The sequence below is a fragment of the Lichenostomus cassidix genome, chromosome 4, assembly GCF_008360975.1.
Source record: "Lichenostomus cassidix isolate B80296 chromosome 4, HeHo_3.0, whole genome shotgun sequence".
Taxonomy (NCBI): Eukaryota; Metazoa; Chordata; class Aves; order Passeriformes; family Meliphagidae; genus Lichenostomus; species Lichenostomus cassidix.
Window position 1 is genome coordinate 59187638 of NC_139484.1, and position 12545 is coordinate 59200182.

General features: G+C 49.1%; 1 protein-coding gene across 3 annotated transcripts in view; it reads right to left on the reverse strand.

Moving 5' to 3' along the window:
* Positions 1-12545, reverse strand: part of PTPRA (protein tyrosine phosphatase receptor type A) — a 112487-nt gene that overhangs the window by 24584 nt on the left and 75358 nt on the right. The window contains exon 4 of one of the 3 annotated variants that reach the window (XM_085059487.1): positions 5057-5248. The exons of the other annotated variants lie outside the window; for them this stretch is intronic. The gene's annotated coding sequence lies outside the window, so the exon portion shown is untranslated. The remainder of the gene's footprint in view (positions 1-5056; positions 5249-12545) is intronic. 3 annotated transcript variants of the gene reach the window in all.

The window sequence follows — 12545 nt, forward strand, 5'->3', positions numbered from 1 at the left end:
TGCACATCATTGCCCAAAACTCCAAATGCTGAGAGCTGCTCCTGTGACTGAAAATCAACTGCCAGACCTGCTTTATCACCTTAAAACTGGATTTGGAGCAGGAGCCCTGCGCCAGGGGAGGGCTGTGCCAGCCCACCTCCCAATTCCCAGCCCCTGCTCTTAAACACTCCTCATTCCCAAAACCAGCACAAAACCCCCCCAGCATTTCACTGTTCCCCTCTTCTTAACATAAAAGGCCTCGAGAGTCCTACCCCAAAGCTGGAGAAACCCGAGTCTCCCTTCCCCCTCGGCTCCCTCCCTGCTGCTTTCGGAAACGGAGAGGAAATACTTGTAATGTTATCAACATAAACACAGCTCTTGGCCGGCTGCAACATCCTGCGAGCTCTGCAGAAAAACACCCTGACGTCAGGGCGCCGGCTCTGCCCAGGAGAAAGGAGTCTGCTCCGGAGGGTTGGGATGCTCGGCACCGTGGCTTCGTTTGAGAGCTTCTTTTTCACACATCAGGCTTGGAAACCTCAATAATTGCTGCTGGTGTGCCCAGAAATAGTGTATATATATGTGTTTTTTATATATGTATGTATAGATGTAGATATAGATATAGATATATAGTGTATGTGCACCGAATTCTTCCATAAACTGCTCGGGATCTTCCTTATAGGAAAAGCTGGATTTTAGGCAGCAGGATGTGTGTTTTAAAAGAAGCAGATCTTGCCACGATGATTGATGCTGGAGGGGGGGGAAATATAAAGGAAATAATCTCTTCATAAAGTAATAAATGCATGTGCTGGTGCTACAGTGGGGTCAGGCTGCAGGATCACCCCACTGTGCTTCCAGAATGCACAGAATTAGTGTTTATTGCTGCAGAAACTGCCCACATCCAACCCGGATACAGCCGTCCACAATCAAAGGCAGGATTTACCCCCCACCTCTGACATATTCCTAATTCCTGGAAAATGAGGCAATCTTTTTCTGTGTGCCGTGAGGAGACACAACCTGAATTCTAACCAGCTTTCCCGGGACCCCAGAAATCCCTGCTGTCATCAGGAGGATGCTGAAAGGCAGTGCCTCAACTGCCTCTTGCTGCCTCCAACCACAGTGAAAAATAAAAATAATGTTCAGTTTTCTTTTTTTTTTTTTTGTTGGCAGAGGGAAAGGGTGCAGAACTGGGAGCAAGGTTGGCTCTTTGAAGCAGCTCACAGTAGGGCGAGAACAAGCACGAGCATAAAGAAAGGGGAAAAAGGTCATTTTTTTATTCTTTTTGGTGGCAGCAAGCCATCAGCATGGCTCAGCCACCCTGGAAAACAAACCTGCCATTCCCTCTCCCTCTCCCTGCTCCTTTTAAATCCTGTTTGTGGATTTCCAGCCTCTCACTGGAGCCGTGATCATCGCTAGAAGAGTTTGTCCGACAGCAGAGCGACTTCATCATAACCCCAAACCTCTCATGCTGGATGAGATGCAAAGGATTTAAAAACACACATGGAATAGCCGAGGGCTGCAGTGAGTTGGCCATCACAGGGAGAGAAGAATTGAATTTAGGGAAGAAAAAGGGTTTTGTTGCACTAAAATGCAGTGACTAATTCCTCGCATGTGTCTCCGGAGCTGAAGTGAGGCCTTTGATGTGTCACTGAACATTATTCCCCCACCCTCTGCTTTTCCACTCTTCACCAGAAAAGATGAATCACAGCAGCCATTCACCCCTTCTGAAAATCCATTTAGTTTTCTTCTTTCTTTTTTTTTCTTCTTTTAAATAAACAGGCGGCTTCCACACGAGCGACAGCCCTTGTACGGAACGGTGCAGGAGGAGGAGGATGAGCCTGTGGGAAGGGCCTGGAGCGTGGCTTTCTCCACCTGCTCAACCTTCCACAAATCTCTGCTTTCCTGCACATCAGGATTTGCTCATGGCACGGTTTGGAAAGGACCCTAAAGACCATCCAGTTCCACCTCTGCCATGGGCAGGGACACCTTCCACTATCCCAGGTCGCTCCAAGCCCCAAACAACCTGGCCTCAGACACTTCCAGGGACAGCCACAGCTTCTCTGTGCAACCTGTGCCAGGACTTTAACAACCTCACATCAATGAATTTCTCCCCAGTATCCCACCTAATTCTGCTTTCTGGCAGTGTGAAGCCATTTCACCCTGTCCCATCACTCCAGGCTCTTGCCCAAAGTTCCCCTCCAGCTCTCCTGGAGAGGAACCGGCACTGAAGGTCTCCCTGGAGCCTTCTCTTCTCCAGGTGAACACCCCCCAGCTCTCCCAGCCTGGCTCCAGAGCAGAGGTGCTCCAGCCCTCAGAGCATTTTCACATCCTTTAGTCCAACAGATGAACACACACTTGTCTTTCAAAGAACATCATCATCATATGTGCAAGGAGAAAACCCAACCCTACTCCCATGTGGATTTCTGGGTGCCCAGAAATACCTGGCACTGTTAGGATGATGTTAAAAAATGCTGGCCTGAACCAGGATCAGCCTTTCCTGTGGATATGAACTTAATGAGATGTTAACCCATCCCATGGTGATCTTCTCTCAAAACCCACCTGGCAGCAATGCGTGTGAAGACATCATGAGGGGATGGAGAGGATCAGGTGTCACCAGCCAGAATTTGGAAGGAGGTTCCCCAGGCAGGTCCTGGGAGGGGATTCTGCCCCTCTGCTCAGCACTGGGTCCAGTTGTGCCTCCCCAGGACAGGAGGGACATGGACAGCCTGGGGAGAGTCCAGGGGAGGACTGGAGCATCTCTGCTCTGTGGAGAGGCTGGCAGAGCTGGGAGTGCTCAGCCTGGAGAAGAGAAGCTCCGGGGATCTCATCCCTGTGCATCAACACCTGCAGGGAGGCTGCAGAGAGGACAGAGCCAGGCTCTTCCCAGGTGCCCAGGGACAGGACAAGGGGCCATGGGCACACACTGACCACAGGAAGGTCACTCTGAACATCAGGGAACACATTTTGGCTGTGGGGGTTACTGAGCACTGGCACAGGTTGTCCAGGGAGGTTGTGGAGTTTCCTTCTTTGGAAATATTCAAAATTTGTCTGGACACCATCCTGTGCAACCGGATCTGGCAGCTCTGCTGGTGTGGGAGGTTAGATCAGATGATTTCCAGAGGCTCCTTCCAAAATCAATCACTCTGTGATTCTGTAACTGCCTGTCCTGCAAACTTTTCAAAAAGCAAACCTGCTGGATTGAAGCTCAGGCTGCAGTAAGAAAGCACCTAGCACTGACTAGCAGATCCCTACACTGTGCAGGATTTGGAAAGGGCTCACAAGGATCACCAAGTCCAACTCCTGGTCCTGCACAGGACAAACCCAAAAATCACACCATGTGCCTGAGAGTATTGTCCAAACAGTCCTGGAACTGTAAAATAAACCAATGAGGTTTTCAGAAAAAAACCCAGAGAACAACATCAGTAAATGTGGATGCTTAAGTAATTGGGATATGAAATAGTTCAGGCTACTAGAGAAATGCAGAAACATTGACAACAGGAACCAGTCACGGAACAACAGAATGGTTTGGGTTGGAGAAGACCCTAAAGATCATCCAGTTCCAACCCCCATGATTAGTGCTCTCTAATTGGCACATCAGACCTTACTTTTCTGTGTTATCTTGCTTTTAGGAAAGAAATCTGTCCCTGCATGTTTAAAAACAGGCAAAGACTAACAAAGAGCCTACAGTCTTGATGGTCTCATGCTAAAAATATGGAAGCAAAAGCCAGAGGATGAGGCTCCATCTCTGGATGAAGCCAGGAGCAGACCTGTGGCACATCTAAGACCAAGGCTCTTGAGGATCTCCAAGGAGCTGCATGGACAGGGCACCCCAAGCAGAGCCACCGCCTGGAAGCCACCCGAGGTGCCTTGGAGGCACTACAAATACAAATTATTTTCGTAATAATAATTTTCCTAATAACTCTCCTAATTAGGACAGGTTTAATTCACCCTCAGCCACTCATTCCTCCCAGCACCACGGATGTCTGATGGTGGGAATATGTTCCAGTTGCTGCTGCAGAATAAACTGGGATGGCTTGGGGAATAAATTATGGAAGAGGCAGAGGGGATGAAGAGCTTCCTGGGCCTGTAGCCATGGAGAATGACCAGCTGGAGGGGGTTTCCTAAAGGACAGGGCATCGAGGCGGGACAGGTGAGAGCCTAGAGAAGGGGAAGTTTTGGGAAGAAGGAGAGCACTGAGCTAAGCCTGAGGGAGCTGTTAGGGAGGGAGGAGGAAGGTGAAGGACCAACTCCAAGCCCTGACCAGGAGGAAGGTGCTGAGGATGGAGGGTTTTGCTGCAGGTGAGGGATAGAGGAGGAGCTGGGCTGCAAAAGGGAGAGGGAGGTGACACCTCCTCTGGGGTGATTAACACAGATCTGCTGAAGAAACGCCCTCAGAGCTTGTAAAAACCCCTGGCTAGTACAAGACCACTCTCCCAGTGTGCTTGTCCCATGGGATCAGCACTGCAGCCGCAACACGGCGCCGGGAAGTGGAGAAAAACCACCAGAGAGGCACGGGGGAAGCTGGTGCAACTCATTATTTAAAATCATTAACGAAGAATCAAAACAAAAAAAGCCAAGGCATATAGGAAACATATTTTCCTAAATATTCTATTCTGGGGTGTCCCCTCCTAAGTCCCAGGCTTGTACAAAGGAAAAACATGAGCACAGTTCGCATTCCAGCTAAGAAAAGGACCGGTTGCTTTTGATGGAGGAGTCAGGATGAAGGATGGCCATTATTCAGCATGACAACATCCCTACCTAGCGAGATGCCCTTCGGAGAGAGAGAACGGTGCGTGGGGAGGAGAAACAAGGCTCAAAATAAAAGAAACCCCCACCAAAAAAATATAAAAGCCCAGTGTTTGGGCTCAGCCCTCTCTGCAGGACTGGGATGAAGTCCCAGCTCCACGCTAAGATCGAGCCGGGAGCGTTCAGGCAGCGAGGGCTCGGAGCATCCCACTTAAAACAAAGGTGTCGGAGGGGATCACTCGCATGACAGCCTTAAAATCTCATTACAGAGGCTCAGCTCCAATTAAAACGCATGCGTTCGGTCATGCAGCTTAATCTCCGTGGTTGTGCTTACCCTGAAATCCACCCGGGACACCTGTAGGTGCGGGGAGCAGCCAGCCCGTCCCACGGAGCAGCCCCCGGGCTAAGAAAGTGCCGCGGAGCCGTGAAATCACCGCTTTACCTGCGGTAATTCTGCACCGCTGCTCAGTTCAGCCCTGTTGCCACAGTAACACTTGTGGTGTAGCCGAGATCACTGATTATGAAACTAGGGGAAAAAAAAAAATCAGAGGCTGCTAATTAGGATATACTCCAGTTCTCCAAAAGCTCCATATTAATGACATTAGGATTGCGAGCGCAGGGAAAACAGACGCCAGGGAGAATCACCTCGGTCAGCACCCGCGGCCAACAGCTGCTTTTTGGGGTTTTTTTTTATGGGCAGGTCTTAAAAAATTCAGCCTGCAGATTCCCTGTAAAACCGACTTGTTTTCCTCCTCTTTGAACAAACGTGCAAGACTCGGTGGAACAGTCTTTACTCTTTACATATATTTGCATGTATTAGACTGGGGGAAAAAAAGAAGGGTTGAGGATGAGGTACAAATGGTGACAGCCGGAGCGGGGCTAGGGATGCATCCCCTGCATCTCTCATTAACTGTGCTTCTCTGCTCCCCAGATAAACCAAAATCATGATTTTACCAGTGGCTGCGAGGGTTTATAAACAAGGTTTGCAAATGAGGGGAGCTGGATTTGAAGCGTTTTCCTCTCTGACTTATGTGAGTGCCAAAAGCATTGTGAGGCACGTCTTCAAGCTGAAAAGTCTGACTGGAGCAGTTGTGCTGCCAGACACAACTGTTTTTCAGCACAATCCACAAATAAGACATCCCAGTGTGTTTCCAGGTGAAAGGAAAATTGCCTGACAGGTATTTCTGGAGATTCAAGCCTGGGGAGATGCTGCTTTAAAAAGTCAGCTCATCAAAATGCCACGATTTTTCCCTTTTCTTGGATGACCAATCTAGCAAGTGGATGAAATGGTGCTGAACGTGTCAGGCCAAGGAAAACTGAGTTCATGGATTTTATAGGATTTATAAAAGCTTCCCATCCTGGAAGGGTCCAAGGCCAGGCTGGACAGGGCTTGGAGCAACCTGGGACAGTGAAAGGGGTCCCTGCCTGTGGCAGGGGGTGGAATGAGATGGTCTTGAAGGTCCTGTCCAACCTGGCCTTGAGCACTTGCAGGGATCCAGGGGCAGCCACAGCTTCTCTAGGCAACCTGTGCCACTGTTTTACCATTCCCATTTTAAAATACTTGTTCCTTATAGCCAGCAATTGGAGAAGAACCAGGGACCCACTTTCCCCCCCCCTCTTTGAGGCAGGAAAATAAGTGAGATGAATTTTTTTCTCCAGCAGCATCACCTAAAGCCTTGAAAACACAGTCCCCCCACTCACAACTGCATGAAGCAATTTCTTCTCCCACTCACCAGCAATACTGGGGATGCATTAGATGGAGTGTTAATTACCTATAAATGTGATTTATTAGCTGGAAACAATACAAAACACCCACCAACCACCACATAGAAGCAACTGGCCAAGCACGAGGTGCTTGGGCAGACTGGGATTGGCACGTTGCAGATAACAAATTAATACAACCAGTGGGATTCAGCTGCCATTGATGGTTTAGTTGGAGGCATTATTTCCAACCTTTTAATAGGCTTATTTAGAGGAATTAGTCCTTTAATACCATGTGCTCGTGTACCCAGTGCTGTATAAGCCGGCTGGATGCGTCCAGGGAGAGAACATCTGCTTTTGTGAGCATTTAGGGAAATTATTGCCAATTACAGGGACGGCAGGTGAGGGCAGCTGGGGAGGGAGGATCTGCCAGGAGGGATGAGGAGCCTTGCAAGAAGCTGATGTGAGCAGGAAGTTCTCTGGGAATATAAATATCTTGGCAAAAAGGAGCCGTTGCCCAGAGTGCCACCAAATATCCCCAGCAAGGAAAGGATTTCCAGGGCCGGTGGAGTTTTGGGGTGATCCCTGTTGTCATTCACACTGGCAGCCTTTTGAACAGGTCAGTCTCCCAAATATTTCTTCCCTTCAGCCCATTGCTCCTGAAAAATGACCACACCCTGCTTGCCTCCAGTGGCTCTATTCTCACTTTTATCTTTCTCTCTTTTTTCCATCTATTTTCTATCAATTTTTCTCATCTGCCTTTCCTTCACCTGTTTATTTTCCTGTCTTCCATGCCCAAAAGTGGTGTCCTTGTTTAAAGCAAAGCAATGCTGCAGACACAGGTCACAGACCCACACCAAGCTGAGCACCTTCTATCATTGCTACAGCTATAAACAAATCATATAACAATATTTTAAATTTATAGATGTGACCAGAAGGTCAAGGGAGCGGATTCCGCCTGCAGAGCTGCTCCAGGTCTGGGGCTCAACATCAGAAAGATGTGGATCTGGAGCTGCTGGAGCAAATCCAGAGGAGGCCACAGAGATGCTCCAAGGACTGGAGCCCCTCTGATCTGGAGCCAGGCTGGGAGAGCTGGGAATGTTCACCTGGAGAAGGGAAGGATCCAGGGAGAGCTCAGAGCCCCTGGCAGGGCCTGAAGGGGCTCCAGGAGAGCTGCAGAGGGACTGGGGACAAGGCATGGAGGGACAGGACACAGGGAATGGCTTCCCACTGCCAGAGGGCAGGGAGAGATGGGATCTTGGGAAGAAATCCTTCCCTCTGAAGGTGGGCAGGCCCTGGCACAGGCTGCCCCTGGATCCCTGGAAGTGTCCAAGGCCAGGTTGGACAGGGCTTGGAGCAACTTGGGATAGTGGCAGGTGTCCCTGCCCACGGCAGGGGTTGGAACTGGAGGATCTTTAAGGTTCCTTCCAACCGAAATCATTCTGTGATTCTATGATTTATATAGCTGTAAACCTATTATAAACCTAATATAATATAGCTATTACAAATTATATATATATATTGCTATAAACCTACCACAAACCCATTCTCACTGCAATAAACATACTTCCTGCTGACACAAGATTGTAAGAACTAGTCCTAAACACCACGGTGGGTAAAAGCCCCTGCAGACACCAACACAAAACCTAATGTTCAGGAGTTCTGAAAAATATATAATTAAAATGCAGTTTCTTATCTTTGAAGTGATTAACCAACATCCTGGGACGACTGACTTTTAGCCCTCCCATGTTATTCACAATTCATCCTCTATTTTCATCTCCCCAACAAAAGGCTGAACTCAACTGTATTATTGTCAGCCAGGGCTTTTATCTCCAGCCTTCGAAGCGGTCAAGGCATGGGACAGAACAATGGCTCTCACAGGAGAACAAATACAATCTGAACAAAAATACCCTGTTGCTAAGGTCTAAACCAGCCTTTTTTTGGGCACAGTTGGGTAGCTGGGAATCCCAGAGCACCCTATATGTATATATATATATATATATAAAGGGAGAATTAGGACTTTCATAGGGGAAAGTAACCTGACATTCAGTGCCGTGGTGTTTTCCTTCCAGGATGGCATTTAAAATAAGAATTTCACACAAAACCAAAGCCCATGGCTGGGAGGAAAGCTGAAGTTGGAGTGAGCAAGCCCAGAGGTCCATGGAGATGTTGGCCCAAGCAGCCACAGTGCAGATGTTGGGAAGGTCCAGCTGGGACCTCCTCTCCAGGAAAGCCCCAACCTGAACCGCAACGATTTCTCTTGTGAAATCCACCCCAAAATAGCCACAGAGCACATGTGTGTGGTTCCTATATCCTCAGCCAAGGCAGCAGCACCTGCTTCTGCTTTTGGGGTTCAGCAGAGAAATGCTCCTCCCCAGCAGCAGCTAGGTCTGGCTGTGGTGTCCTCCCCACTGAACACAAGGGTTTCCAGCAGCAATGAGGCTTTGCGGTCAGGAAAAGCACGACTGACAGCCCTGGCAAGGTGCTGCAGGGTGGGATACTGGGTGAGGGGACAGCAGAGCCATGGTGGTCAACAGAGGCCACCAAACTCCATGTCCAGCCCATCTTCCTGCCCTCTAGGTGGAGCTCCAGGAGAAGCCTGAGGTGCCTCCCTAAAGTGAAGGTAGAGGCATCCCATCATCTCCAAGAACAGAATCATGGGATCATGGAATGGTTTGGGTTGGAAGGAACCTTAAAGATCATTCAGTTCCACCTCCTGCCATGGGCAGGGACACCTTCCACTATCTCAGGTTGCTTCAAGCCCTGTCCAACCTGGCCTTGAACACTTCCAGGGATCCAGGGGCAGTCACAGGAACAATTCCATCCCAAAATCCCATCTAACCCTGCCCTCTGTCAGTTTGAAGCCATTGCTCCCTGTCCTGTCACCTGCAGCTCCGTGCTACAAAAACCCCCAAATTTCTGAGGCAACTTCATGAAAACCAGCAAATTACCAGTTTAATTATTCCATCTTGCCACGTAGCAGTAAAACACCCATCACAGCACATAAAAAAACCACAGAGCCCTCCAAAATAATGCTCCTGTCCCTCGGTGAGGCCATTCTGTGCTGAAACCTGCTCAAAAGCCTGGAGAGCTGCTGTGCTCAGGGGCACCACAGCGGCTGCAGCTGCCGGAAGGAACAGCTTCTCTGAAGTGTTTGGAGACTGTATTTGCACTGGGACCATAAATATTTTTGGACAGACGTAGGCAGCGGTGAAGAGGTGAATCCTGGCCGTTTCACGTGCAAAACAAAACACAAAGAGGGAATTTCAAGTTTCCTTGATGACAGCAGAGCTTGGAGGCACGTGAAAGAGACAACAGAGTCAAGGTAACGCTGGAATTCAGTTTTCATGACCCATTTTGCTTTTTTCCCAATAAACAAGGTCTCCCTGAGGAGCCATTAAACATCACCATTTGTCACTTAGATTTTAGCGATATGAAAATAAACATTAAGAGACTACGGCAGAGCTCAAATCCCCCTGCATTAGGCACCTAAGCCAAACAAAATTACACTGAATTAAATTCATTTCAATCCCATACAGGACAGAATGCTCCACTCAGGTTAAATCATTCCAATAGCACTGAAGACGACAGCACCCGAGACATCCCCATCCTTGAAAGTCTTTGCTGTTCCTTTCAAAAGGCTTTGAAAAGCAGCTTTCCTACAAAAGCATCCATTTCCATCACGCCCTGGATAGGAGCATAATACACAGAAGGCTCCTCAGTGCTGCTGTTAAATAAGAGACCCCCCAAACCAGGCATTAAATGGTACAGGAGCTCCCACACAACAGAGAGGGCTTTCTGTGCCTGCAGAGACACAACACAAAGTCTGTTGCTCCAGATCAGGGTGGTGTTTAGCAGTGCGAGGGCTCAGCCTGACAAACTCAGCTCATTTTTGCAGTCATGGTGTGGTTTGGGTGGGAAGGGACCTGAAAGATCATTCAGTTTCACTTCCCTGATATAGACAGGGACAGCTGCCACTAGAATGGGTTGCTCCAACTTGGCCTTGGACACTTCCAGGGATCCAGGGGCAGCCACAGCTTCTCTGGGCAACCTGTGCCAGGGCCTCCCCACCCTCACAGGGAAGGATTTCTTCCCAAAATCCCATCTCTCCCTGCCCTCTGGCACTGGGAAGCCATTCCCTGTGTCCTGTCCCTCCATGCCTTGTCCCCAGTCCCTCTGCAGCTCTCCTGGAGCCCCTTTAGGACCTGCCAGGGGCTCTGAGCTCTCCCTGGATCCTTCCCTTCTCCAGGTGAACATTCCCAGCTCTCCCAACCTGGCCCCAGAGCAGAAGTGCTCCAGTCCTTGGAGCATCTCTGTGGCCTTCTCTTGACTTGCTCCAGCAGCTCCATGTCTTTTCAGTACTGATGATCCCAGACCTGGACACAGCACTGGAGGTGGAGCATCTTGAGAGCAGAGTAGAGAGCAGAATCCTGCCTTGACCTGCTGGCCACCCTTCTTTGGGTGGGACACAGCCCAGGGTACAATTGCCTTTCCAGGCTGTGAGTGCACATTGCTGGCTCATTTTTCACTCACCAGCAACCCCAAATCCTCCTGGGCAGGGCTGCTCTCAACCCATCCATCCCTCAGTCAGTTCTGATCCTGGGAATGCCCCAACCCAGGCACAGGACCTTGAACCTGACTTGTTTAACCTCATGAGGACCACGAGGCCCCTGTTCCCCAAGGTCCCTCAGCATGACATCCATCCCTCAAGGGGATCACCTGCACCCCTCAGCTTGGTGCCATCCCTTCTGACTCCATGCCATTGCACCCTCAGGCCATCCTGGCTCAAATCCTCCTTGTTGCCCTCAGTGCAAACCAAATCCAGCCCAATTCTTCAGTGACACACATCCATGTCTGAGCTGTGCCCTGTCCCAAATCAGAGGCATTCCTGGGGGATTGTCTATGGGATTAGTTCATCCCAAGAGGGTGTTATTGCACCCCAAGCCATCCTGTGCTCGTACAGCAGTGGGGGGACAAGAGTGCTCAGCTGAAGACCCTCTGCAGTCCTTCCATAACCAAATGCAAGGATAATCCAAACAGGAGGAAAAAAATGAAAAGATGTAATTTTGGGAGGTGCACAAGGCTTGGAACCAAAATCCTGCAGATGGAATGACATGAAATACACAGATAAAGCTAAAGGGATGCTACCAGCAGTCAGGTCATTACAAGGTTATTTTTGGACACAGCAGGGCTAATGATTGGACCTGATGATCTGAGAGGTCTTTTCCAACCTAAATGAGTCTACGATTCTACTTCTACCTTAATAACACCTTCACACTGAGATTGTTCTCAAAGGAACCATCTCCATATAATTTCAGAGATCTGGATGGGATTTCCAGAAGTGCCATAACTTAAATATGAACCAGCAGCCTCTACTCCTCTGCAGAGTACTTCCCTCTACTCCTCTTCCCCACAGCTTTACAGGCATGCCACAAGTTCTGGGTGTGATTTGCCTGGTTTTAAAACCCCAGCTCTCCAGATGTTATGGGATGTCTTCGTATCCTCTTACACCCCTGATGCTCCGATGTACAAATGCTTGTATAATTATGCATTTGGATGCTGACTGCTCCCCATCTCCCACTCTGGAAGCTACAGGAAGGGCAGACTTGGAGTCTTTGGAAAACATGGTGGGATCTTCATTCTCAGTTAATGAATTATTCCATCAGCAGTGCAAGAAAGGGCTTAGCTCTGAAGTGCCCCCTGGTTGCTTTGCTGAAGGAAAGCCTCATATCTCCACCACCACTTTGCAGAGGATGGCAATGAGGACACAGGACTCCTGAGTGGAATTCTGACTTCCTCCCAGCTCCAAAGCAGTGAACATGATGGGCTCTGTTCAGCCTCTAAAGCAGATTTTGCACCATCGGAAAAGACACACTCTGGAAAGGGAGAGCACAGGGAAAGGCACAGCAGTCCCTGCTCTCTCCAGGTGGCCTTTCCTGGCAGCAGAAGGCAATTTCAGGTGTGGGATACTCTTAAGCCACCTGGAGGAACCAGTTATTCATGGAAGATGCTGAGATAGTTATTAAGAGTCAAGGAAGGAACATCAGCAGTGAGGTGACTTTTAATCCTTGCTGGTGTGGACTGGAATTAGAATTAATGAGTTTGAAATGAATGGCTACCCA